Consider the following 25,738-nt stretch of genomic DNA (forward strand, 5'->3'; position numbering starts at 1 on the left):
GGACTGCCGGTATCCTGGCAGGAAAAAAAAAGGGAGAAGAACACGAGGGAGAAAAGAGGTGCACTGCACACAAAGAGGTTCTTTATTTCACTGCCCCCCCTCGTTCCTGCACATGAAGCAGAAGGTTCGGTAAAGTGCAGCCACTGGGGGGAAATGTCAGCGTGGTGCTCCACTCTGTACTCTTGCAACTGCCAACGCCAACACCTCCGATCGCCGCACATAAGTGGGAGACCTCGGTCCTCCTGAAGACAGGAGGTGAGACGCGTTTGGTAAGCATACCCCCAGCATATTTCCCCCCCCCCCATTTTTAAAATATATTCTCTCATCCTTTTTTTCCCTTCCACCCCAACTGCCATTTTGCAGCGGCGGCGGCTCCGTCCCATACTCTCTCCCTGCCTACCTTGCTCTTCACCTCCACTGCTGCCAGGGACTTGCTGCTTACGGCCCTATGGCTCTAATTCATTGTTGAAGCCGACCAGTGGGGCTCTTCATCCTCATGCTCTGCCTCCTCCCTGAGCAGGGGGACAGCTGCGGTCCCAGTCCGCTGCCCCGGAAGTTGTTGCTAGAGACCGGCGGTTGCGGCTGTGCACGTGCTCTCCTCCGAGCTCATCGCTGACGGAGGGTGAGGTCAGCGGCGAGGGCTCAGCGCCACCATCCTAGCTTCCTCACTCAGACACCAGCAGAGCCACGGAGCATGGGGGCAAGGTCCAGGGACCCGGGAGGGTGAAATTCTCTCTGCGGCTGGGGTATATTCGCTTCATAAGATGCACCCTTATTTCCACTCACTTTCGGAGGGAAAAAAAATTGCGTCTTATGGAGCGAAACATATGGCACTCATCATTTACAATGTACTTTCTCATGCTAGGCAAATATTTTAGAACATAAGAACATAAGCATTGCCTCTGCCGGGTCAGACCAGGGGTCCATCGTGCCTAGCAGTCCGCTCCCGCGGCAGCCCCCCATGTCCGTGACCTGTAAGTGGTCCTTAACCTAAATTCTTTATTCCCTATTCATTTAGTACCTGTATAGTTACCCTCTATCTGTACCCTTCAATCTCCTTCTCCTTTAGGAAGTCATCCAATCCCTTTTTGAAGCCCAATATTGTACTCTGCCCTATCACCTCCACTGGGAGCGCATTCCAGGTGTCCACCACCCTCTGAGTGAAGAAGAATTTCCTAGCATTTGTTTTGAACCTGTCTCCTTTCAATTTTTCTGAATGCCCTCTTGTTTTTGTTGGCCCAGTTAGTCTGAAGAATCTGTCCTTCTCCACCTTCTCTATGCCTTTCATGATCTTATAAGTCTCTATCATGTCCCCTCTAAGTCTCCGCTTTTCAAGGGTAAAGTGTCCCAGCTTCTCCAACCTTTCAGCATATGAAAGTTTTTCCATACCCTTTATCATCCTTGTCGCTCTTCTCTGAACCTTCTCGAGTATCGCCATATCCTTCTTAAGGTAGGGTGACCAGTATTGGATGCAGTACTCCAGATGGGTTCATAGAAGACAAAGGCACGCGGAAGACAAAGGCGCGCGCCAACAACTGAGCGCAAGATGGAGGTGCGCACCGAAGAAAAAGACTGTTTTTAGGGTCTGCGACAGGGGTTTTGTTGGGGAGCCCCCCCACTTTACTTAATACAGATCATGGCGGCGTTGTGGGGGGTTTGGGGGTTGTAACCCCCCACATTTTAGTGAAAACATAACTTTTTCCCTAAAAACAGAGAAAAAGTTAAGTTTTCAGTAAAATGTGGGGAGTTACAACCCCCCAAACCCCACACAACGCCCCCACAACGCGGCGCGATCTGTATAAAGTAACCCACACCCCCCGTTGTAGCCCCTAAAAACAATCTTTTTCTTCGGCGCGCACCTCCGCACTGCGCTCAGTTGTCTGCTCGCGCCTTTGTCCCGGCGCGCTTTTGACCTGACACCCTCCAGATGTGGGCGCACCATCGCTCAATACAGTGGTAGAATAACCTCCTTCGTTCTGGTAGTGAAACCCTTTTTGATTATGCCCAACATTCTGTTCGCTTTCTTTGAGGCCGCTGCGCATTGCGCCGCCGTTTCATTGTTTTATCCACCAATACCCCCAAGTCTTTTTCTAGGCTGCCTTCCCCCAGTACCCTCCTTCCCATCGTATAGCTGTACATTGGGTTCCCCTTCCCCACATGCAAGACTTTACATTTCTCTACATTGAAGCTCACCTGCCATCTTTTTGCCCACTCACTCAGTTTGTTCAGGTCTCCTTGTAATTCTTTGCATTCCTCAACAGTTCTGACTCTACTGGAGAGTTTTGTGTCGTCCGTGATTTTTCTAACTTCACACTTTGTCCCTGTTTCCTATTTTGAAGCATTACTTTTGTATAATTGTACTACTTTTTTTTTCCCTCTTCTTTATTCATTTTTAATCTCTCAACAAGTGTACAAATTAAACCATACCTATACATGAAAACATCACTTGTATATCTGATAAGAATAACAACAAAGGGTATATATATATGTTATGCCTATGGCCAGGGGGTAACTGAAACTCAACATACTACGTAATATGTCTCCTCAAGTCTGCTTATCTGACCTGAATGTTGTCCAAACAACATCAAAAGGACAGTAAAACCAGATGGGAAGCTGATTCTTATATATATATAATAAAGGGTTATTGTTTATGCTTTTATATTGTCTGTGTGCTTTTCTGAGTGTCACTGATCATCCCATCTAGCAGAAATAAGTGGCGGAACAATATATAACCCTATACCCCACCCCCATCTCCATTGTTATATTACATACAATAAATACCCCCATCCCCCTCTTTATTATTTATAGTGTACCTTCCAATAAAATAAAGTAAAGTAAATGGTGTCTAATCATCACAGAAAGATGTCATTGGCCCCCCCCATATTTTAATAAATGTCTTATAACTGCCATTCTGTACAGCTAACGATCTTTCCATTTTGAACATATGACATAATGAGTTCCACCAAAAGTTGAAATTAAGCCTACTGCAATCTTTCCAATTATTGAATAAAAATTTGCTGAACTAAGAAAGAAAACACTAGAGTAAAACCTTGGATTGCAAATAACTTGGTTTGCAAGCAAAACATTTTATTAAATTTTAACTTGATATGCAAGCATTGTCTTGCAATACAATGCCAAACAGTTTACACACATCACAACTGAGCCAATGGTTCTTCTCTCTCTGACGCTGCAAGAGTGTAGTGACTGTTCTAAATAAGCAAAGTCTTGCAATACGAGTACATACAGTATATACGCGTCACATCATCACAGCTGAGCCGGTGGTTCTTCTTTCTCTGACACTGCAGGAGTGTAGTTCTAAATGAGCGAGGTCTTGCAATACAAGTACGTATAGTATATAGTATTAAAGTTTTGGGGTTGTGGAACGAATCGTCTGAGTTTCCATTCTTTCTTATGGGGAAATTTGCTTTGATGTACGAGTGCTTTGGATTACAAGCATTGCTTCTGGAACGAATTATGCTCGCAAACCAAGGTTTTACTGTACTAACATGTACTTGCTGAATATGTCCATAAATTATTAGAATAAAGGCCTATACACTCACGCACCCTACGAGGGTCGAGTTAAGGAACTAGGTTATTAGCACTCAGACTTAATGGGGTGGGTCAGTAGAGTGGGCAGACTTGATGGGCTGTAGCCCTTTTCTGCCGTTATCTTTCTATGTTTCTATGTTTCATGTATGCACATGCTTGCATAAATCCAAGATTCAGCTACACACTATATATGATGTAAGGCCAGGTTCTCTATATGGCACCAAAAGTTAGATAATAAAGAAAAGATTACCCCTACGCAGATATACATAGTAACATAGTAACATAGTAACATAGTAACATAGTAGATGACGGCAGATAAAGACCCGAATGGTCCATCCAGTCTGCCCAACCTGATTCAATTTAAAATTTTTTTTTTTTTTTTTTTTTTCTTCTTCTTAGCTATTTCTGGGCGAGAATCCAAAGCTTTACCCGGTACTGTGCTTGGGTTCCAACTGCCGAAATCTCTGTTAAGACTTACTCCAGCCCATCTACACCCTCCCAGCCATTGAAGCCCTCCCCTGCCCATCCTCCTCCAAACGGCCATACACAGACACAGACCGTACAAGTCTGCCCAGTAACTGGCCTAGTTCAATCTTTAATATTATTTTCTGATTCTAAATCTTCTGTGTTCATCCCACGCTTCTTTGAACTCAGTCACAGTTTTACTCTCCACCACCTCTCCCGGGAGCGCATTCCAGGCATCCACCACCCTCTCCGTAAAGTAGAATTTCCTAACATTGCCCCTGAATCTACCACCCCTCAACCTCAAATTATGTCCTCTGGTTTTACCATTTTCCTTTCTCTGGAAAAGATTTTGTTCTACGTTAATACCCTTTAAGTATTTGAACGTCTGAATCATATCTCCCCTGTCTCTCCTTTCCTCTAGGGTATACATATTCAGGGCTTCCAGTCTCTCCTCATATGTCTTCTGGTGCAAGCCTCCTATCATTTTCGTCGCCCTCCTCTGGACCGCCTCAAGTCTTCTTACGTCTTTCGCCAGATACGGTCTCCAAAACTGAACACAATACTCCAAGTGGGGCCTCACCAATGACCTGTACAGGGGCATCAACACCTTCTTTCTTCTACTGACTACGCCTCTCTTTATACAGCCCAGAATCCTTCTGGCAGCAGCCACTGCCTTGTCACACTGTTTTTTCGCCTTTAGATCTTCGGACACTATCACCCCGAGGTCCCTCTCCCCGTCCGTGCATATCAGCTTCTCTCCTCCCAGCATATACGGTTCCTTCCTATTATTAATCCCCAAATGCATTACTCTGCATTTCTTTGCATTGAATTTTAGTTGCCAGGCATTAGACCATTCCTCTAACTTTTGCAGATCCTTTTTCATATTTTCCACTCCCTCTTCGGTGTCTACTCTGTTACAAATCTTGGTATCATCTGCAAAAAGGCACACTTTTCCTTCTAACCCTTCAGCAATGTCACTTACATACATATTGAACAGGATTGGCCCCAGCACCGAACCCTGAGGGACTCCACTAGTCACCTTTCCTTCCTTCGAGCGACTTCCATTAACCACCACCCTCTGGCGTCTGTCCGACAGCCAGTTTCTGACCCAGTTCACCACTTTGGGTCCTAACTTTAGCCCTTCAAGTTTGTTCAACAGCCTCCTATGAGGAACTGTATCAAAGGCTTTGCTGAAATCCAAATAAATTACATCTAGCATATGTCCTCGATCCAGCTCTCTGGTCACCCAATCAAAAAATTCAATCAGGTTCGTTTGGCACGATTTACCTTTTGTAAAGCCATGTTGCCTCGGATCCTGTAACCCATTAGATTCAAGGAAATACACTATCCTTTCTTTCAGCAACACTTCCATTATTTTTCCAACAACTGAAGTGAGGCTCACCGGCCTGTAGTTTCCTGCTTCATCCCTGTGACCACTTTTATGAATAGGGATCACATCCGCTCTCCTCCAATCCCCAGGAATCACTCCCGTCTCCAGAGATTTGTTGAACAAGTCTTTAATAGGACTCGCCAGAACCTCTCTGAGTTCCCTTAGTATCCTGGGATGGATCCCGTCTGGTCCCATCGCTTTGTCCACCTTCAGTTTTTCAAGTTGCTCATAAACACCCTCCTCCGTGAACGGCGCAGAATCTACTCCATTTTCTCGTGTAACTTTGCCGGACAATCTCGGTCCTTCTCCAGGATTTTCTTCTGTGAACACAGAACAGAAGTATTTGTTTAGCACATTTGCTTTCTCCTCATCACTCTCCACATATTTGTTCCCAGCATCTTTTAGCCTAGCAATTCCATTTTTTATCTTCCTCCTTTCACTAATATATCTGAAAAAATTTTTATCTCCCTTTTTTACATTTTTAGCCATTTGTTCTTCCGCCTGTGCCTTCGCCAAACGTATCTCTCTCTTGGCTTCTTTCAGTTTCACCCTGTAGTCCTTTCTGCTCTCCTCTTCTTGGGGTTTTTTATATTTCATGAACGCCAACTCTTTCGCCTTTATTTTCTCAGCCACTAGGTTGGAGAACCATATCGGCTTCCTTTTTCTTTTGTTTTTATTGATTTTCTTCACATAAAGGTCCGTAGCCATTTTTATCGCTCCTTTCAGCTTAGACCACTGTCTTTCCACTTCTCTTATGTCCTCCCATCCTAACAGCTCTTTCTTCAGGTACTTTCCCATTGCATTAAAGTCCGTATGTTTGAAATCTAGGACTTTAAGTATCGTGCGGCCGCTCTCCACTTTAGCCGTTATATCAAACCAAACCGTTTGATGATCGCTACTACCCAGGTGAGCACCCACTCGAACATTAGAGATACTCTCTCCATTTGTGAGGACCAGATCCAATATCGCTTTTTCCCTTGTGGGTTCCGTCACCATTTGTCTGAGCAGAGCCTCTTGAAAGGCATCCACAATCTCCCTACTTCTTTCCGATTCCGCAGACGGAACATTCCAGTCCGCATCCGGCAGGTTGAAATCTCCCAACAGCAGAACCTCCTCTTTCCTTCCAAACTTTTGGATATCCACAATCAGATCCTTATCAATTTGCTGCGATTGAGTCGGAGGTCTGTAGACTACACCCACGTAGATAGAAGTTCCATCTTCTCTTTTCAGAGCAATCCATATCGCTTCTTCCTCTCCCCAGGTCCCTTGCATTTCGGTCGCTTGGATATTGATCTTTACATAGAGAGCTACTCCTCCACCTTTATGACCATCTCTGTCCTTCCTAAAAAGATTATATCCCGGTATGTTTGCATCCCATCCATGTGATTCACTGAACCATGTCTCTGTGATAGCAACAATATCTAGATCTGCCTCTAATATCAGGGCTTGCAGATCATGAACTTTGTTGCTTAGACTGCGAGCATTTGTGGTCATCGCTTTCCAGCTATTTTTCAGCGATAATCTCCTTCTTCGTATGGATTTTTGTGTCGTTTCACTTTCCGTTGCAATACTAAGAAATGAGTTGCTGATATTGCTTATGTTGCAGCCTTTACTACTATCACATCTTTTCTTTTGCCGGGGGTGGTCTTTATAATTGTCCTTCGTACATACACCACCCCCACCTTCTAGTTTAAATGCCTGGAAAAATATTGTCTAAATTTCTCTGCAAGGTTTCTTTTTCCTGCTGTAGTAATATGTAGCCCATCAGTGCAATATAGCTTCTTGTCCTTCCATGTATTTCCCCATCCTCCTATGTACCTGAAGCCTTCTTGATGACACCAGGCTCTGAGCCATCTATTAAAGTCCTCTGTGTTATGACAATTGCAGAAAGTAGGGATGAAACCATAAGGTTTGTAAGGGTTGTAAGACAAAATAGTGGATAAGTTAAGCACTGTTTTTGATGACGACTTGTCAGAAGATATTCATATCTATAGTGCCGGTTCACTGACTGTCCAATTGGACTTAAACATAGTCAGTGTAAGACCCGAGCTATGTTTACCCTGAAAAGTGTCTTTGTTACCTCATAACTAACGGGTCCTTTTACTAAGGTGCGGTAGCCGATTTAGCGCATGCTAACTGATTTAGTGCACGCTAAACGCTAACGTGTCCATTGTATCCTATGGATGCGTTAGCGTTTACTAAATCAGCGTGCGCAAAAATGCTTAGCACGCCTTCCAGACCACTTGAAAAACTTGCTCAAAAGAGCTGTCAATAGAAATAGATCCAATCTATAGATGCATTAAGTCCTGACGGCTGAGCTGTCTCCAACCTAAAGATCCATTGATTTACAGTATTTTGGTATAACAAACTAACAAAAAAGGAGCAAAAGAGATGTCAAAAAAAATCAACCAAACAGTTATTTTATTGGTGCAAATAGTTTAAAAAATCACATGAAAACTAAAAAAAAAAATAAAAAATCTATGGGCTCCTTTTACAAAGCTGCGATAATGATTTTAGCGCACGCAGAATTTTAGCACGCACTAAACCCACGCTAAGTGGCTAGAACTAACGCCAGCTCAATGCTGGCGTTAGTGTCTAGCGTACTCGGCAATTTAGCGTGCGCTAAGTACACGCTAAAACCGCTAGCGCAGCTTTGTAAAAGGAGCCCTATATGTATGCATGTATTTTAATGTTCTATTTTTGTATATTGACTACGTTTATTATTTGTATGCTATGTTATATCATTGTTTTTAAGAGCCATGTTTATTTATTTTGTTTAGTGTCTTATGTCCCCTGAAGAAGGCATCTACGGATGCTGAAACTGGGATCCTAGTTGGGACAATATAGGAGATCTTTTTTTTTTTTTTTTTTTTTACCAAGATTGATCTTCTGTTATAGACTTTGGATTCTTTAGGAGATTCCTTTATCAAGATGGACACTAGCCCCCTCTTCTATTAAACTGCACTAGCAGTTTTTTTGCACAGGGAGCTGCGCTGAATGGCCCGCGCTGCTCCCGACACTCATAGGAACTCTATGAGCGTTGGGAGCAGTGCGGGCCATTCAGCGCGGCTCCCCACGCTAGAAACTGCTAGCGCAGTTTAATAGAAGAGGCCCTATGTTATACTATAGATGTTATAGTTTCCATGTGATTTTTTTTTAACCATTTGCACCAACGAAGTAACTGGTTGAATTTTTTTATTTTTTTTAACATCTCATTTACCTCTTTTTTGTTGGTTTGCTTTGCTGTATTTTTGAAGCAAATTTCTTCTTTCCCTTTCTGGTTTGCCAGTATTTTGGTATAACACTACTCATGCACAGCTCTGGGAATATACTGTACATGACCGTGAATATGCAAAAATGGGATACTCTTTATTTTGCGTGAATAAGCTAATCTGTGAATACGGAACGTACAGATAGCAAGAGCGCACTGTACTTCCCCTCATTTTTTTGCCAAAGGATGCTTTTTTTCTATTTGACCCGATATAAACTCTTCCCAAATCTTGGATTTATCAAACTTGCACCCATATCCATCATGAGCATTTCTAAACATGGTTCATAGTCTTATTGCAGGGAGATAGGATTATTGTAGCTCTTTATTCATGGAAGCATCTAAGATAGTGCAGCCAGGACTGTAATTCATTTATAACAATATGATCGTATTCCTCCAGCCGTGCCTCTATCTCTAATTATTTGAGGGAAATTGCAGTGGTGTGTTCACTTCACTCATAACAAGATAAGTTATTAGTAAAGGTAAAAAATGATTAAAAAATAGTGATCTATGTGATAGATAACACATTTTAATTCTAATTGATCTTACGTTATTTTTCAGGCACAGAGAAATTGAATTCTGTTAAGAAATGCATAACACAATATAAAAATTGAAGAGGTCAATATTCAAAGCAATTTAAGCAGCCGGGAGAGGCTCTTAGCCGCTTAAACCTTGGAATTTGTTGCTGGAGAATATAGTGAAAGTGGTTAGCTTAGCAAGGTTTAAAAAACATTTGGATAATTTCCTAAAAGAGAAGTCCATAGGCCATTATTGAGATGGCTTGGGGAAATCCACTGCTTTATTCCTAGGATAAGCAGCATAAAATCTGTTTTACTATTTGGGATCTAGCTAGGTACTTGGGACCTGGTTTTGGCCACTGTTGGAAACAGGATACTGGGCTTGATGTCCCATTATGGCAACTCTTAAGTTCTTATTAAATCGCCTGTGCAGGACTTTCCACTGATATTCAGTAAGCTGGTTGGTGCCCCTAACCGCCAAACTCAAAAGCTGGTTATTTTGTGGGCGGACTAGAGGTGCAGTTGGCAGTTCTGTGGTGAAGTGTCAATATTCAGCTCTTAACTGCCTAAGTTAAACAACCAAATTGGACCATATAAAACATATAGTCTTAGCTTTATGCAACGTCGCTTAGGTAGTTAAGTGTTGGATAGGAAATATCTGGACATGGCCTGACTTTGAATATCTAAAGATGATACTGGCAGCATCTATAAAAAAAACCACTCATAGAAACATAGAAATAGACGGCAGATAAGGGCCACGGCCCATCTAGTCTGCCCACCCCAATGACCTTCCCCTACCTTTCTCTGTGAATAGATCCCACGTGTCTATCCCATTTGGCTTTAAAATCAGGCACGCTGCTGGCCTCAATAACCTCTAGTGCAGTGGTTCTTAACCTGGGTTTGACCAAACCCCAGGGGTTCGGTGAGTCAGTCTCGTGGGTTCGGCGGAGGTCAAAACACACCTCCGGCTCATATAGCGCTTCGGTCACGTTCAATCATCTATCAGTTATTCAGTGATTTTGATCAAGACTGATCGTGTACTCGGTTTCTTGATCTGTCAATCTGCAACTAACGCCTTATATACATCAATCAATTCCTGATCAAAATTTGTGATTTAACTGATAGATGATTGAACGTGACCGAAGCGCTTAGGATTCGTGATGATACGCCCCACAACAGCAGAAGTCACACTGATTTGCAGTAAATTTCATTATTATGTTATTATTATTCGAAATATAGGAGAACTTTTTTGTTTTCAAAATTGATATTATTTTTTCCCTCACTGTATACCTATGTTTTGAATTTGTAAAAATCATATTTTATTTTTCCAATAAAGAAGGGTTCGGTGAACACGCATATGAAACTGGTGGGGTTCAGTACCTCCAACAAGGTTAAGAACCACTGCTCTAGTGGAAGACTATTCCAGCGATCAACCACCCTTTCAGTGAAAAAGAATTTCCTGGTGTCTCCGTGCAGTTTCCCGCCCCTGATTTTCCACAGATGCCCCCTTGTTGCCGCGGGACCCTTGAAAAAGAAGATATCTTCTTCCACCTTGATGCGGCCCGCGAGATACTTGAATGTCTCGATCATGCCTGTCAGCTGGATATCTAGCTCAAAATGATTAAGGAAAAAACGTATTGTTACTACTCTATGAGTCCTTATGCAGAAGAGTGTTTCATAAAAATTATTTTCTTGTTGAGAAAGTGCTTGCAAACACTGTGCGATGCACAAGTCAATGAAATGTATTTTTAAAGAGCCCTGCAAGACAAGGAAATTTTGCTATGAGGTTAAAAAGCAAAAGCAAAATATTACCAAGACTTTGTCTCTACTGGCACTGAGGTACCTGTAAAAACTGTGATTTAAGGATCCATTATTGCTAGGCAGCTCCATGATGGACAGCAGGGCTGCTGCAGATTGGCACAGCACCTCGCAGGAAAAAAAAAAAAAATAGCTGAAAAAGTTTCAAAAAATGCCTATTAAATAAAAAGACTTTTGTTTAAACTTTTTCCAGCCTTTCAATTTTTCTTCCATGGTGCTGTGTCGGACCTCAGCAGTCCCGCTGTCCGTCACCTGGTTGCCTAGCGACAATAGACTTTTAAATCATGATAAAGAAATTGTCCCCGTCCTAGAAATAGGAAACCTAATGAATCCAAGAGGAAGGCAAAATGATGAAATAAAGCGAAACAAAGGCTACGGCTGCCCCCAAGTACTGAGAAAGATAAAAACCGATAAAAAGGAATACGACAATGAATAGCATGAACAGATGGAAAGTCAAATAAAACAAGAAATGTAGAGCCACTCAAATACAGAAGATATAAAAAGAAAACAAATGAATAAAAACCACTGAGATCGGGAGCCTGAAAACAGAAGTGGAGATGAATCAGATTGCCGCTTTCCTTATCCTCTTATACCGGAGTGCATCTGCTGTTCCCCGGCATCGACCATCTTCTGTGTTTGCAGTGAAAGCTAGTGGTGGCGAACTGTCCCAGCCAGCAGCCTCTTTCCAGCTCTCTCTTCCTGCAAGTTGATTCACGGCCTTCACCCAGAACCATGCACAGTACCCCATAGTAAATTGGGATTTGGATTTTTTTTAGTTAATTGCTCCCCTTTCCAAATTTAAACTTAAGATACAGTCGGGTACATAACAATCAGCTTATATTCCGCAGGACCGTGTTGCTCTATGCGATTTGCAAAAGATAAAATGTACAATTGAATGAACGAGATTAGTTACCCTGGTGCATAGCGAACGGGTATGTTTTTAAATGCCCCCTAAATTCTAAAGCAGTGTTTTTCAACCTTTTTACACCTATGGACCGGCAGAAATAAAAGAATTATTCTGTGGACCGGCTTCAGTCTGTGGACCGGCGGTTGAAGAATACTGGGCTAAGTTGTGGGCCAGACCCTGCCCATCTCTACCCAATCTCCACCCCAGACCTCGCCCCCATAATTGTAACACTATTTTTTCCATTCATTTTTCACAGATACACAATATAATCTTATTAACAACACGTCAGAGAGAAGGCTTCTGGTTCAGGCGCAGGACGTGCATAGGAGCCACTGCCCGTGGCTTTGTGCACTGAATCAGTGAGGAAGAGGGAGGTGGCTCGAAGATAACGCCGCATCGATCGCACCATGGACCGGCGGTTGAAGAACACTGTTTTGGGCCTGATGCACATGCTGGCCCTGCGGACCGGCAGGAAATTTCTGTGGACCGGCACCAGTCCATGGACCGGTGGTTGAAGAACACTGTTCTAAAGCACTAGAAGTCGCAATCAATCGATCTAAATCTTTACCCCATAAATCTGCCTGATAAAACAGTAAATGTTGGTGATTTTTTTTTTTTTTTAAGTTTGCAGCCTTTTACAGGCGGGACGATAAAGTTCAAAACGCGAGCGTCTCTTGTGTTTGTTAGTGGTAAGGGAGAAAAGATCGGTTAAATAGTTAGGGGTAAGTCCAAACAAAACCGTGTAGCAAAAGCAACCAAGCTTGAACTTCACTCGCGCCTCTACCCGGCAACCAGTGCAACTCGTAAAGAAAAAAAGGTAGTTTTATGATCAAACTTCTTCAGCCCAAACATCGATCTGACCGCTGCCATTTTGAACTATGCGCAGTCGCTGCACACTGCTTTGAGAAATTCTCTCAGGTGAACAATGTTGCAATAATTATAAATTGCACCAAGAGTCTGAACGATGAGGTATCAAAGTAAGCCCCGATAGAGCGAAGCTTCCAGAAGGTAAAAAAAAATCCTTTCCTGACCAAAGAGTCCACTTGATTCCTTATGGTCAGAGTCTGGTCCAATATAACACCTAGTATCTTAATGGTTGGTTGAATAGGATCACTATGCTTATCTATAATCAATGAGGTATTAATATTACATAGACATGGTGAGGCAATGAAGAACTTTGTTGTGCAAAAAATGTGCAAAAAATAAAATAAAGAAAAGATATGGTGTCAGGTCAAAAGCGCGCCGGGACAAAGGCGTGCCCAGACAATTGAACGCAGCGCGTGCCACTGCGCCGCTCTAAATTACTGTTTTTAGTGCTCCAACGGGGGTGTGTGTGGGGGGAACCCCCCCCCACTTTACTTAATAGACATCGTGCCGCGTTGTGGGGGGTGTGGGGGGTTGTAACCCCCCACATTTTACTGAAAACTTCACTTTTTCCCTGTTTTTAGGGAAAAAGTTAAGTTTACAGTAAAATGTGGAGGGTTACAACCCCCCATAACACCGGCGCGATGTCTATTAAGTAAACTGGGGGGGTTCCCCAACAAAAACCCCCGTCGGAGCCCCTAAAAACTGTAATTTAGAGCAGCGCAGCAGCGTGCGCTGCGCTCAATTGTCGGCGCGCGCTTTTGTCTTTCACGCCGTTGTCTATGAACCAAAGATATGCATGCTTTCTGTCAGGGGTTAGAAGTCTTTCTCCTGAGATGTAAGCTTGGGACTGATGGCTTCCTGTACCTTCTAGCAATGGCTCCTGCAGCAGACTGATATTTTCTCTGGGGTTTCCAGATGTGCTCACAGGCTGGGCTTCAGTGTGGATATGCTCGCAGGGTTCAGACCAAGCAGGAGCTGGCTCCATGGAGCTCTCAGATGATGTCAGACGTATGTTCAGAGCTTTCAGAGAGGGCTGGCAACTCGAACTGCTCTCATGTCTTGGATTCCTAAACTATGTTGCATTTAACCAGTGCATTATGGAACAGGAATATGGGGGTACTCGAAATGCTGTTTGAAAGCAATGGCATGAATGAGACTGCTACAGAGTTTGTCAGGTGACATCACGGAACTATGGAAACGAGATCTTGATACGTTGCACTTAAAGGGCAGTTCTGTAACTGCACATATATAGTTGCATGGGCCTAAGTGCTGAGATAATTGGCACTTACACACCTATGAGCACAAAATACTATTCTGTAAAATAACATATAGATGCATTAGTGCTAACTGCAAGGGGGCATACGTGTGGGCAGAGCGTGGGAAGAGCATATACATGTTTCCATGTTACACACATGGAGCATTTAAATGCAAAACGTTATTCCTGCCATTGACCTGGCAAGACTGTTTGGGCCACATTCTATAAATGGTGCCTAGAAATAAGACACCGATTAATGTGATGCGTAAGTGTGGTTCTATAAAAGGTAGGCACAGTTTATATAATCACGCTTAAATGGGCTTAGGCATGGACAGGTGTCCTAACAATATAAGTACTCACACTCCCATTGGGGGGGGGAACCCCCCCAGTACAGTGAAAACTACCGTTTTTTCGCTCTTTGGGAGTTTTCATTGTATTGGAGGGGTTCCCCCCACACCCCCTCCAACAGGAGTGCGAGTACTTGTAAGTTTAGTGGGGGTTCCCCCCCCCACACCTTCACAGCACAAAGGGGAAGCCCTGAAAGGTGGCATGCATCTGTCCTGCGTGCAAATGTCGCCGCGCCTTTGTCCGGCACGCTTTTGACGGGTCACTGAATATTTGCCACCGATATTCAGATCTTGGTTGGTGCTGAATGTTCAGGTGCATCTTTAAACGCCATAGTCAATGTTTGAAAGGAACGCTGATCATGGAGTTCAAATATCAATCCATTTGCTTCTGTGTGACATTACAAAACAACTTCACATCTTCCTCCTCCTTCCATCAGTAGGAATCATAGTTGGTGCTTCTCATTCACCGGCCATTTATTGTGTCTGTCTTTGACCGATGGAACATCCCCACACACACACACACCTTTTACTAAACCATAGCGCAGAATTTAGCGCCAGCCATGGTGGTAACATCTCCGATGCTCATAGGAAATCTATGAGCATCGGAACTGTTACCACCACAGCTGGAGCTAAAAACCATGCTACAGTTTTATAAAAATAGGGAGGGGGGGTGTAAGAGTTATATATTTAATATTCTACCTTTCAGTGGTACAATCAAAGCAGATACATTCACATTTTCCAGCTGCCTAGTGTGTTACATATATAAAAAAAAGTTTAGCTCTTCCTTCTTCTGTCAAGCTCTTTCCATTTGGAACTTTTCACTGACTTCAAGCAGATGTGAGGCTGATTGTTTTAGAAAGAAATTGAAAGACATGATTGTTTCTGGATTCTTTTAGGTTATGAATAATTATATTATAACTATTGTGAATTGAAATTTGTATCTGGGAGTTTGTCCTATTTTCTTCTAATTGTTATTTGAATTGAACCAAAACAGGTATTCTCAGAATATAAGCTATGTAATGTCATTTATATACATAAGAACATAAGAAATGCCTGCACCGGATCAGACCTGGGGTCCATCTAGTCCGGCGATCCGCACACGCAGAGGCTCAGCCAGGCACACCCTGGCGAATACACTAGTCACTCGTATCCCTCAATGTCTTCTGCAAGAAGATGTGCGTCCAATTTTCCCTTAAATCCTAGAATGGTGGTTTCCTCCACCAGCTCTTTCGGGAGAGAGTTCCAGGCGTTCACCACTCGCTGTGTGAAGCAGAACTTTCTGGCATTTGTCCTGGCCGTGTCCCCTCTCAGCTTCAGGCTATGATCTCTGGTCTGAGACAGGTACAAGGGGGTGCTGAAAAGGTCTCAGCCCAAGGAAGAAGAGAATGACGTGGATATGGTCCAATCAATGACTTGAAACAATATCAAAACCTAGAACTTTTCAGCACCCCCCTGGCATATAGTAAAAGTGGGCCAATTATAGGACAATCAAGCCATTGTGACCTCACTGATGAGGTTGGCTCTTATTGGTGCAATGAGGCATTATGACATCACAATCTCAGCTCTGGTTACCGGAGACTAAAACTCTTCACACTACCAGGGGGTGCTGGAGAGTTCTCAGCCCAGCGAAGAAGAGAATGACGTGGATATGGTTCAATCAATGACCTGAAACAATGCCAAAAACATAGAATTCCGTTTCTGTAGATTGGCACTTAACGGAATACGATAACACTCTTTTCAGCTACAGTGGCAAAATAACGCTTAGAATTTAGGAAGTTGGTTGGCTGGGGCTGAGAATTTTCAACACCCTCTCGTACTTCCTCTTTCCCTTGCCTCTGGAATGTCCCTTTGAGATCGTTCTGAAGTGGTTTGCTTTCAGCTTGAGGATCAATCCGTAGCCCTTCTGAAGGAGATGGCAAAAGGGCAACATCTTTTAGCGTTTTCTCGATGTGGAAATGCAACACCCTGCTCCGGCTTAGGAGCAGGTGCCCTTCCTAAAGAACAGCAATCTGAAAATCCTTAAGAAAGAGGAAAAGCTAGCAGCTTGCAATGAACTTGCCAGATTCTTTGAAGCAGCAATAGTTTATCTAAAGGAGAAATGAATTAATGTCTTGATCCTCACTCCCAGTCTTCAAGGGCCACCAACAGGACCGATGTTCAGGCTAATCCTAATGAATATGCATGTAGGAGATTTGCATGCGTACCACCTCCATTGTGTGCAAATCTCTCTCATGCATAATCATCAGGGATATTGTGAAAATGTGAAATCCTGACCCGTTGGCAGCCCTCAAGAACTGAACGTGAAGACCAAGGGATTAATGGGTAAAATGTCAATAAATCATATACTTGACAAAATATCTGTGAATTTTTCAGCCTTCGCTGCAGCAGCAAATCTGTTTTTGAAGCTTAAGTTACTCACATTACTCGCTCACAGACCTACAGTACCAAGAGGAAAAAAATACATTTGTAAAGCATGCCCATCGTTTCTGGTTTAAGACCAGGTGATTGTGTGAATAAAAAGAATCTGATCAATTTTCAGCCGCTGTGGTCAGTGTTTGTTTTTTTTTAATGCCAGCTGTGGCAGTTAAAAGTATCTCGGTATTCAGTGCCAGTATCTATAGAGTTGTCAGTGCTCAAAAGCTGTCCTAAATCTGCCTGCTTTGTTATGTGGGTGCCGGCATTAATGAGGTTGGCACCCGCATAATATTTTTTAAAATAAATAACAAAAACACCTCTTGACACCCATCACCATGCCCCCTTACCCTCCCCCAGCTTGTAGCCTGTGACAACCCCTCCCCCCAAAGGCCCCATAACCCTCCTAACCCACCCAATGTGTAGTTAGGCCACCCTGGGCCTACTTACCGTGTTTTCCTGAAAATAAGCCCTAGCATGATATTCGGGGCAGGTCTAAATATAAGCCCTAGTTGCCGGCAGCAGCAGCGCTTCCCCCTGTCTGCCGCCACGCACCCCCCCCCCACACACACACACACACTGACTTATCTCTCTCTCCCATCCGAACCGCGAGACAGAAATACCTTTTAACAGCATTAGCAGCAACCTACACAGGCTGCTTTGTGGCCTTCTATCTCCTGGGCATTCCTCTGTCGCATCACTGTTATAAGATATTCCTGTCTTGGATTCGGATGGGAGGGAGAGATGGGTCAGCGGGTGGGGGGTGTGCGCGTGGCAGTGGCGAGCGGTGTGGGGATAAAAAGATGCTACATGGGGGAATGGGAGGGAGGGAGATACTGCACAAGGGGATGGGTGAGAGGGGAGGAAAGACGCTGCCTCTGTGGGGGAGAGAAAGGAAATAGGAAGAATTGGGGTGGAGGAGAGGAAGGGAGAGATGATCATTACATGAAAAAAATAAGGCATCCCCAAAAATAAGACCTAGTGCCTTTTTTGGGCCCCAAATTAATATAAGACAGTGTCTTATTTTCGGGGAAACACAGTACATACCTGGTGGTCCAATGGTGGATCATCTGGGGCATACTTCTTTTTGTAGATCACACAAAGATTTGCAACAGACTGGACACCCCAGAAGAAGAAGACAACAGGATAACTAAAATGAAGGTGAAGTGAACCCCCCTTGCCGACTGCAATCTAAAGCTAAGTTATGCAAATAAGGAGTTTAAAAAAAAAAGTTTGAAAATAGTAAAAATGCCAAATAAAATTGTACACATGAATATTTACAAAATTTGATAGATCAATGAAGATGCGATATACTCCTTCTCTTAGCGGCAATGAAGTTTTGATTACAGCAGAGGCACATCGCTGAGATCCAAGGGGACCATTTGGGTCTTTATCTGCCGTCATCTGCTAAGCTGTACTATATAAGGAAAAGGAGTCGTTCGTGGGGTTTTTCCCTCCTCAAAAATATACTGTTTTTCATATTACCCCGCGTGCTTCTCTCCCATGCTGCCAACACCCAACACTCCATGCAGCCGCTTTTTCCAGCACCCAAGGTAGTTCTGTTGCACCTTTCCTTTCCAGGGGTTCTGCGGTAAAGAGGAGGAAAGGGGTCAGCCCAAAACAGAGCGCATCACCGAAGTCGGGCAACCTGCAGGGCGCGAAGAAAAAGAGAAAGCCGGCCCTGCAGCCCTCTCCTGCCTTCCCTAAACCACATCCAATTATCACGGTTTTTCAAAATTTGCGGGTGCTCCTCGAAAACAGAACCCTCACAAATTGTGGGGGAGTACTGTATAGTGCTTGTATGATCTATTGATTGTGGTACCAAGCTTGCTGTTTGAAAGTAGATAGTTCTATTGATATAAGGACCCCAGGCCCATACATGATCACTTCTAGGTCCAAATGCAACACAAAAACAAAGGTTAAAATTGGCTTTCTTTTGGTTAAGCACAGCTGCCATTTGTTGGGTGATTGCGTTGTCAGTGCAATGACCTTCAGTGGGGATTCGGTGCTCGTGCAGTTCTCGTTCAATGTTTCCTGAATATGGAATTTAGAGAGGGCCAACCCCCCCCCCCAACATTTTACACCACATTAATTATATAATAGTCCCCACGGTAGCTGGCTGTACCACCAACTAATGACTCGTAATTGCAGCTCTGTGTTCTGAGATGAAGGCAAGGGCATCTAACGAAAAGGAAGGGCAATTATTTAGGCAAGCCTGTTACCAAGGAGAACATTACTCGTAGAAAAGGAAATTAGAAAGCAATTGTTAAAGTGAGTTTCAAGAATTCTTCATTTTTTTATTTTTGCTTTAACTGTTGCATCACTTACAAGCTCCAGATGGTTTCTGTTGTGGCAAAATGCTTAGAATGTCAGCTCTGATTTGCTGGCAGCAACGTTCTGTTTCTGTACTTTAAAATATTGACTGCTGCTGCGGTAACACTCAATATCAGTTGAGTATTAAGGGTAGGAGGCACCCGGGGCAGAGGCACCCTCCTTTCTGTGTCCCCACTCCTTTCGCACCCCCATGCTCCCTACCACCCCTCATTCCACACTTGCGCTCTCCCTCCTGTATCGCATAATCTTCGCCAGCGTGAGCGGCTTCTGTAGCATGCTCCTCGTGCCAGAGTTGGATTTTCCCCTCTGACGTCACTTCCTGGCCTCCTGACCCGGAAGTGATTCAGAGGGGAATCAGGCTGGCGCGAGCAACAGACAGAAGTTGCTCGCGCTAGCGAAGACTCATAATACGGAGGTACGAGGTGAGGGGAGGGATGGTGTGGTGCGACAGGGCAGGGTGGAGAAGTGAAACTATACTACACCATTCTTCTTGTAATTCCTCTGGAAATGTTCTTCTTCTTGTAACTCTTCTGAAAAAGTCCAGAAGTCTCTTTGTAATCATACTGGAAATGTCCAGATGTCTCTTTTGTAATCCGCCCAGAACTGCAAGGTTGAGGCGGAATAGAAATCAGTAATGTAATATAATGTAATCTTTGTAAAAGGAGCCCGTAGTATCGGTGTACTCCATGTTAAACCCTAATTTCTTGTATTATTTCCTTCTCAGTGCCTGATCAGAATTCGGAAGATAAGACAACTTTGCCAACTCCCCAAGTGTAAACAAACCAGCCATCTCCTGGACAGCATCTAATTCAGGTAGGAGGACTTCCTTCCCCTGATACTTTTTGATTCTCATTTGACAGCACTTGTAAGCTGAAGGCTGATGTTACTGTTGAATAAATAACCCAACAATGTGCTATCTCTAGATATTTGTGATTTATGAAGCTTTGTTTTTCTTGTACGACCTTTGTGCCCAACTTCTCATGTCAAACAGAATGTATGTAGATATGTCAAGTTTTATTGAAATATTTTCACATGGTTTGAAGCAAAATGAGACCCTTTTCCCTGAGAAAAGGTCACAGATTCCCCAGATAATAATTTCAAGAATAAAATCTGTAGGCAAAGAATATTTTTAAAACATGTCCTATTTTATTTATGAGGGGGTGCTGAAAAGTTCTCAGCCCAACAAGAAGAGAATGACGTGAATATGGTTCAATCAGTGATCTGAAACAATGTCCAAAACATAGAATTTTGTTTCTTCAAATTGGCCCGTATCAAAATAAGATAACACTCTTTTCAGCTACAGTAGCAAAATAATGCTCAGAATTTAGGAAGTTGGTTGGTTGGGCCAAGAACTTTTCTGCACTCCCTCGTATGATGTTTGATGATCAACAATTTATTGGGTAGCAGATGGGTAGAATTGCGTTCTCATACCTTTCGATATCTCATAATTTTAGAGTCATTTGGAAAAGTGGGCTAAAAATTCAAATATTACCTTATCATTTTTATTGTTATTTTGATATAAGCTTCCTAGATTTTGCTAGCCAGAAATAGCTGAGAATGAGAAGATGAATGCTTTCAGATATCTTGCCACCAGGATCTCATGTAAAAAAAAAATATCTGAAATTAATGAATTTAGCAATTCAAATATCTCAGGTCCCTTATTTCCAAAGTTAATTTATTGAGAAAATGCAACATTTGAATCTGTAGTCTGCTGTAGTAAAGAAAGGAGGACAGGTTTTCTCAAACTTTACCCTATTGTTGATCCTATTATGAGTCTCATTTACTGAGCTGCATACAGTCTTACTATTACCCCATGCATTAACTATTGGGGATGCCGTGTAGATAATAAAGAAAATTTGATTACTGTAGGCCGCCTGATAGGGACCATATCCTATACAGCAGGGTTCTCAAAGTCCCTCCTTGAGGGCCACAATCCAGTCGGGTTTTCAGGATTTCCCCAATGAATATGCATGAGATCTATGTGCATGCACTGCTTTCAATGCATATTCATTGGGGAAATCCTGAAAACCCAAATGGATTGCGGTCCTCAAAGGAAGACGGGTGCCTATTTTTCATTATAGAATACAGCAATTGTCCACAACCCTGTCCTGGAGGACCCCCAGGCCAATTGGGTTTTCAGGATAGCACTAATGAATATGCATGGAGCAGATTTGCATGCCTGTCGGTTCCATTATATGCAAATCTCGCTCATGCATATTCATTATGGCTAGCCTGAAAACCTGATTAGCCTGGTGGTCCTCCAGGATAGGGTTGGGGACCATGGAATATAGTATTAACATAACCAGGTAAATATGTATATACATTATGTGGTTAGATGCAAGTGCTTGCACCTAAGTCCTGGAGATAAGTGCATAAGTTATAGTATGCTATATGTTAGGTGTGTAAGTTTGGGAGTCCCACCCATGCTCTTCCCAGATGCCACCCATGAGTGTTTAAGGTGCTGGTATTGATTTTGCAAGCAATTCGCTGAGGGATTCCATGGTATCTTTCACATGCTGTAACATTACATCAGCCCTGTTGATCCTTAAGATTGGAAAACGCGATGTCATTTATCTGTTAGTGCCAGAGTTATGGCTATTTCAATGGCAGGGGTGAAATTTTGAAATAATCTGGTTGGACAATTGAGAATGAATCATAACTGTCAGAGTTTTTAAAAAAATGATCAAAAACATCTCTTTTTATAGAAGCATTTTAGGTGGTTAAGAAGCAGTGACTGAAGGAATGAAGTGATTAATGGAAATGTTATTTGTATATTGTTTGTTTTTTTTGTGTTTTTATCTTATGATTATGTTTGTTTGGAGTTTTTTTTCTTCATCTGCTTAAGTATACGAGTAATATAAATTTTTTGTTTATTTTTTTAAATAAATAAATGCATGCATCACTGCTAAGAAAATTGATGGTTAGGCACATAAGTGCACTAAGCTCTGTTCAATAAAGGTTCACATAACTATTCTGGCATGTAAGTGCTAGGGAGCATGCCAATGAGCAGAGCATGGGTGGGCTTGCCTGTTGACCCATGTACATAACAGAATCCTTAAGTTTTGTACACCTTTCCTGCACTAATATGACAACGGTTACGCCATGTCTATGGCAGGCATAAGGGAGGGCACTTTACATTTCTGATGCATCAGTAGGGGCTTGCGCTAGTATTTATATAATGGAATCTTGGTACCAAGGTCTGATTATAAACTGAGAATCACATGAGTCAGTGGGGTGCCAAAATGATCATGTGTCTTTTTTCAGTGAGGACATTAAGGTTTGCTCATCAATCCTTATTAACAGTTCCCTCTTGTTGATTATACATTTGGGCCCGATTTCATAAATGGCGCTTAAAACATAGGCATTGAGTAGTGTGGTGCTTAGGGCCCATTTCGATAAAACTTAGGTGAACTTGATAGAATCGTGCCTAGCGGTGCCTAAAGTGATCTTAGCAAGCGGTAGGCATCCTAACCTTAGGTGTGCCATATTTATGCCAGGTTTTTTATGGCCTAAATACCAGCATCTAACGTAGGTGCCTACAAATAAAACACACCCATGATCCACTACTACTACTACTAGTACTACTACTAGTAGTAATAGTAGTAGTAGTAACTTAGGTGCTTACAAGTAAAACATACCCATGATCCACTACTACTACTACTACTACTACTAGTAGGTAATAGTAGTAGTAATTTAGGTGCTTACAAGTAAAACACACCCATGATCCACCCCTAACCACACCTATTTTCTGGACCTTGGACTAGGCACCTACCTCACAGTGGTAGGCGCCTACAATCCAATTAAGTGCAATTAACATTAATTACAAATTGTTAATTGCCAATTATTTGAACCAATTAAACTTTATATATAATTAAGTTAGGCGACTAGGGACTAGATTCACTAAGGGCACATGAGGGATCCGATCCGATTCGTGTCTGGGGGGCTGATTCACGAATCACCCTCACGCAAATGCAGGGATCACAGATCTTTTTACTTTTTTAACTTTCTTTTTCACAAGCCCGTGATTTTAACCCACTTTAAACCCGCGGATTAAAACCACGGGCTTGCACTGCGGAGAAGAGAGCAGATGGGGCAGAGAGCAGGAGATCGGGCAGAGAAGCAGTGCAGAGAGCAGGGTGGCAGAAGGCAGGGCAGTCATCAAGGTCCTTTGCAGTCTCTTATTTTTGGATCGGTTAACCCTGTCGGCGTCCCTCATTTTTTTTAGTGAATCGCTTCCTGCCTACATTTGAATGCCATTGCCCCTCATTTGCATGCGCGGATCGGAGGATGCTCGGGACAGAGGTTAGTGAATCGGGTCAGAGGGCAATTGGGTCGTAAAGTGCTCGGACCTTGATCGGTGGGCTTAGTGAATCTAGCCCTAGATCGTCTAAGTGCGCTGACCTATGCACCTAACTTTGGGTATCATTTATAGGATCTGGGTCTTGGATTCTATTGGAGATCCATATTTAATGTTATGCCAGACTATTTAAATAAGGCTCTAAAACTTTTCTTTTTAAGAATGCTTTTGAAAATTCATGCAGTGTGGCCTCACACTGTAGATGCCATCTGGCCCTATGACAACCTAGAAAAATATTGTTCCTGATTTCCTGTCACTATAATTTCATAATGTAACTTTTAAAGTAATTTTATTACTTATAAACCACTCAGATGCAATTGATGGGCGATATATCAAGTATAAATAAACCATTACTGTATCATGGATTATTTTTAATGAAAACAAAACAAATTATACAGGGGGGAAAAAAAGTATTGTTTATGCTTTAAAAATTATAATGCGGTCATCTGTCTCTCCTGTCCATTCAAAAGTCAGAATAGTTGCCCGTTAGGCTGGTGGTTTAGGATTCTTGAGCATTTCTTCTTAATGCATCATGAGTGGAAATCTCACCTCTGTTTATATGTGGATACCTGCTTATGTCAGAATTCGCTGGGCTTAGGCAAGATGAAAGTTCACAATTCCATACTGAAAATGGGAGCGTGAACACTAAAGCCTATTTCTCTATCACAGTAACATAGTAAATGACTGCAGAAAGACTTGAATGGTCCATCCAGTGTCCAACCATACACTCTCTATAAATTAATGATTTAATTTAAATTGTCATTTTTCTTCGATATTTCTGGGCTAGAAACCCAGAGCTCTTCCTGGTACTGTGCTTAAGTTCCATCTACTGGAGTCTCCATCAAAGCTCACTTCAGCCCATCTTAATCATCCCAGCCGTCAAAGCCCTCCCCAGCCCAACCTCAACCGAATGGCCATATACGGGACACAGTCCGTGCAAATCTGCCCAGTACTGGCCTTAGTTCTTCAGTGTATACCATTATTTTCCAATTAGAGATCCTCTGTGTTGATTTCATGCTTTTTTTTGAACATTGTCACCGTTTTCATCTAATATTCCTCCTTAATTCAGATTGCATAGAGCCACCAAAACATTATTTGATGGGTGTCCCTGCTCTTTCTGCTCTGTTAGGGTGTAGCTGTCTTCTGTCTTTAGTCAGATCACTATTCCCAAGGCCTGCAAACTACGCATTCCTGCTGCCATCAGAATATTCTTATGTAGGTAGTTACCAAGGAAACAGCTTTAAAAACAATTGGCAGGAAATATTCTCCTGACTGTTTGAGGCTGCTCTCATGGCAGGGGGCGCTGTTAGAAAATAAAGGGAAAGGCTTTTGTTCTATGGATGTGAGAATGGGTTTTATTGCAGCTGTTCCAACTTCTTTCTTTTCCTGCAGTAACAGGAATCATTACTAGTGATTAGATCTTGCTTTTTTAATATCAAGCAATCTTTACCAGGTAAAGACTAATCTAGATATATAGAGGGATATAGCAGACTGTTGAATAATAGTCATTGCATCGGGATGTTAGGATACTGATGCTTTGGTCAGCGGTAGCACCTGTCGGTATTGTAATACTTTTTTTGCACATGGTGGCATCACTATATTATAAACCACTGGGCTGATAATTGACTCAGTAATAAACCTATCTCTAATTCTGAGCTTGACGTCTCTCTGTTTAGAAACATGATGTCAGATAAAGGCCAAATGGCCCATCCAGAGCATCCACTATCTCCTCCTCTCCCTATTGGCTAAGGCTCTTAACATTTGCATCTCTTCTTCCTATAGGCTAAGGCTCTTTATACCTGCATTGTGAGGTCATAGAGCTTTATAGTTATAGAAACATTGTAACATGAAGGCAGATAAAGGCCAAATGGTCCATCTAGTCTGCCCATCCGCAGTAACCATTATCTCTTTATCTCTCTGAGAGATCCCAGGTGCCTATCCTAGGCCCTTTTGAATTCAGACACAATCTCTGTCTCTACCACCTTTTCTGGGAGACTGTTCCAGGCATCTACCACCCTTTCTGTAAAAAAGTATTTCCTGACAACCCTTCAGCAATATCGTTTATAAAAATGTTAAAAAAAGAACAGGCCCAAGAACAGAACCTTGAGGCACACCACTGGTATCCCTTTCCTCAGAGCGATCTCCATTGATCACTACCATCTGTCGCCTTCCACTCAACCAGTTCTTGACCCAGCCCGTCACTTTGGGACCCATCCCGAGGGTGCTCGGTTTATTAATTAGACGTCTGTGT

The 25,738-nt window shown here is 42.7% G+C and overlaps 1 protein-coding gene across 3 annotated transcripts in view; it reads left to right on the plus strand.

The window, feature by feature from the left end:
* The window catches only part of LINGO1 (leucine rich repeat and Ig domain containing 1), a 1,785,251-nt gene that overhangs the window by 1,310,731 nt on the left and 448,782 nt on the right, over positions 1 to 25,738 (plus strand). For all 3 annotated transcript variants that reach the window (XR_004536892.1, XM_033919604.1, XM_033919603.1), the window contains one exon: positions 19,855 to 19,943. The gene's annotated coding sequence lies outside the window, so the exon portion shown is untranslated. The remainder of the gene's footprint in view (positions 1 to 19,854; positions 19,944 to 25,738) is intronic.

The sequence above is a fragment of the Geotrypetes seraphini genome, chromosome 14, assembly GCF_902459505.1.
Source record: "Geotrypetes seraphini chromosome 14, aGeoSer1.1, whole genome shotgun sequence".
In the NCBI taxonomy this organism is placed as follows: domain Eukaryota; kingdom Metazoa; phylum Chordata; class Amphibia; order Gymnophiona; family Dermophiidae; genus Geotrypetes; species Geotrypetes seraphini.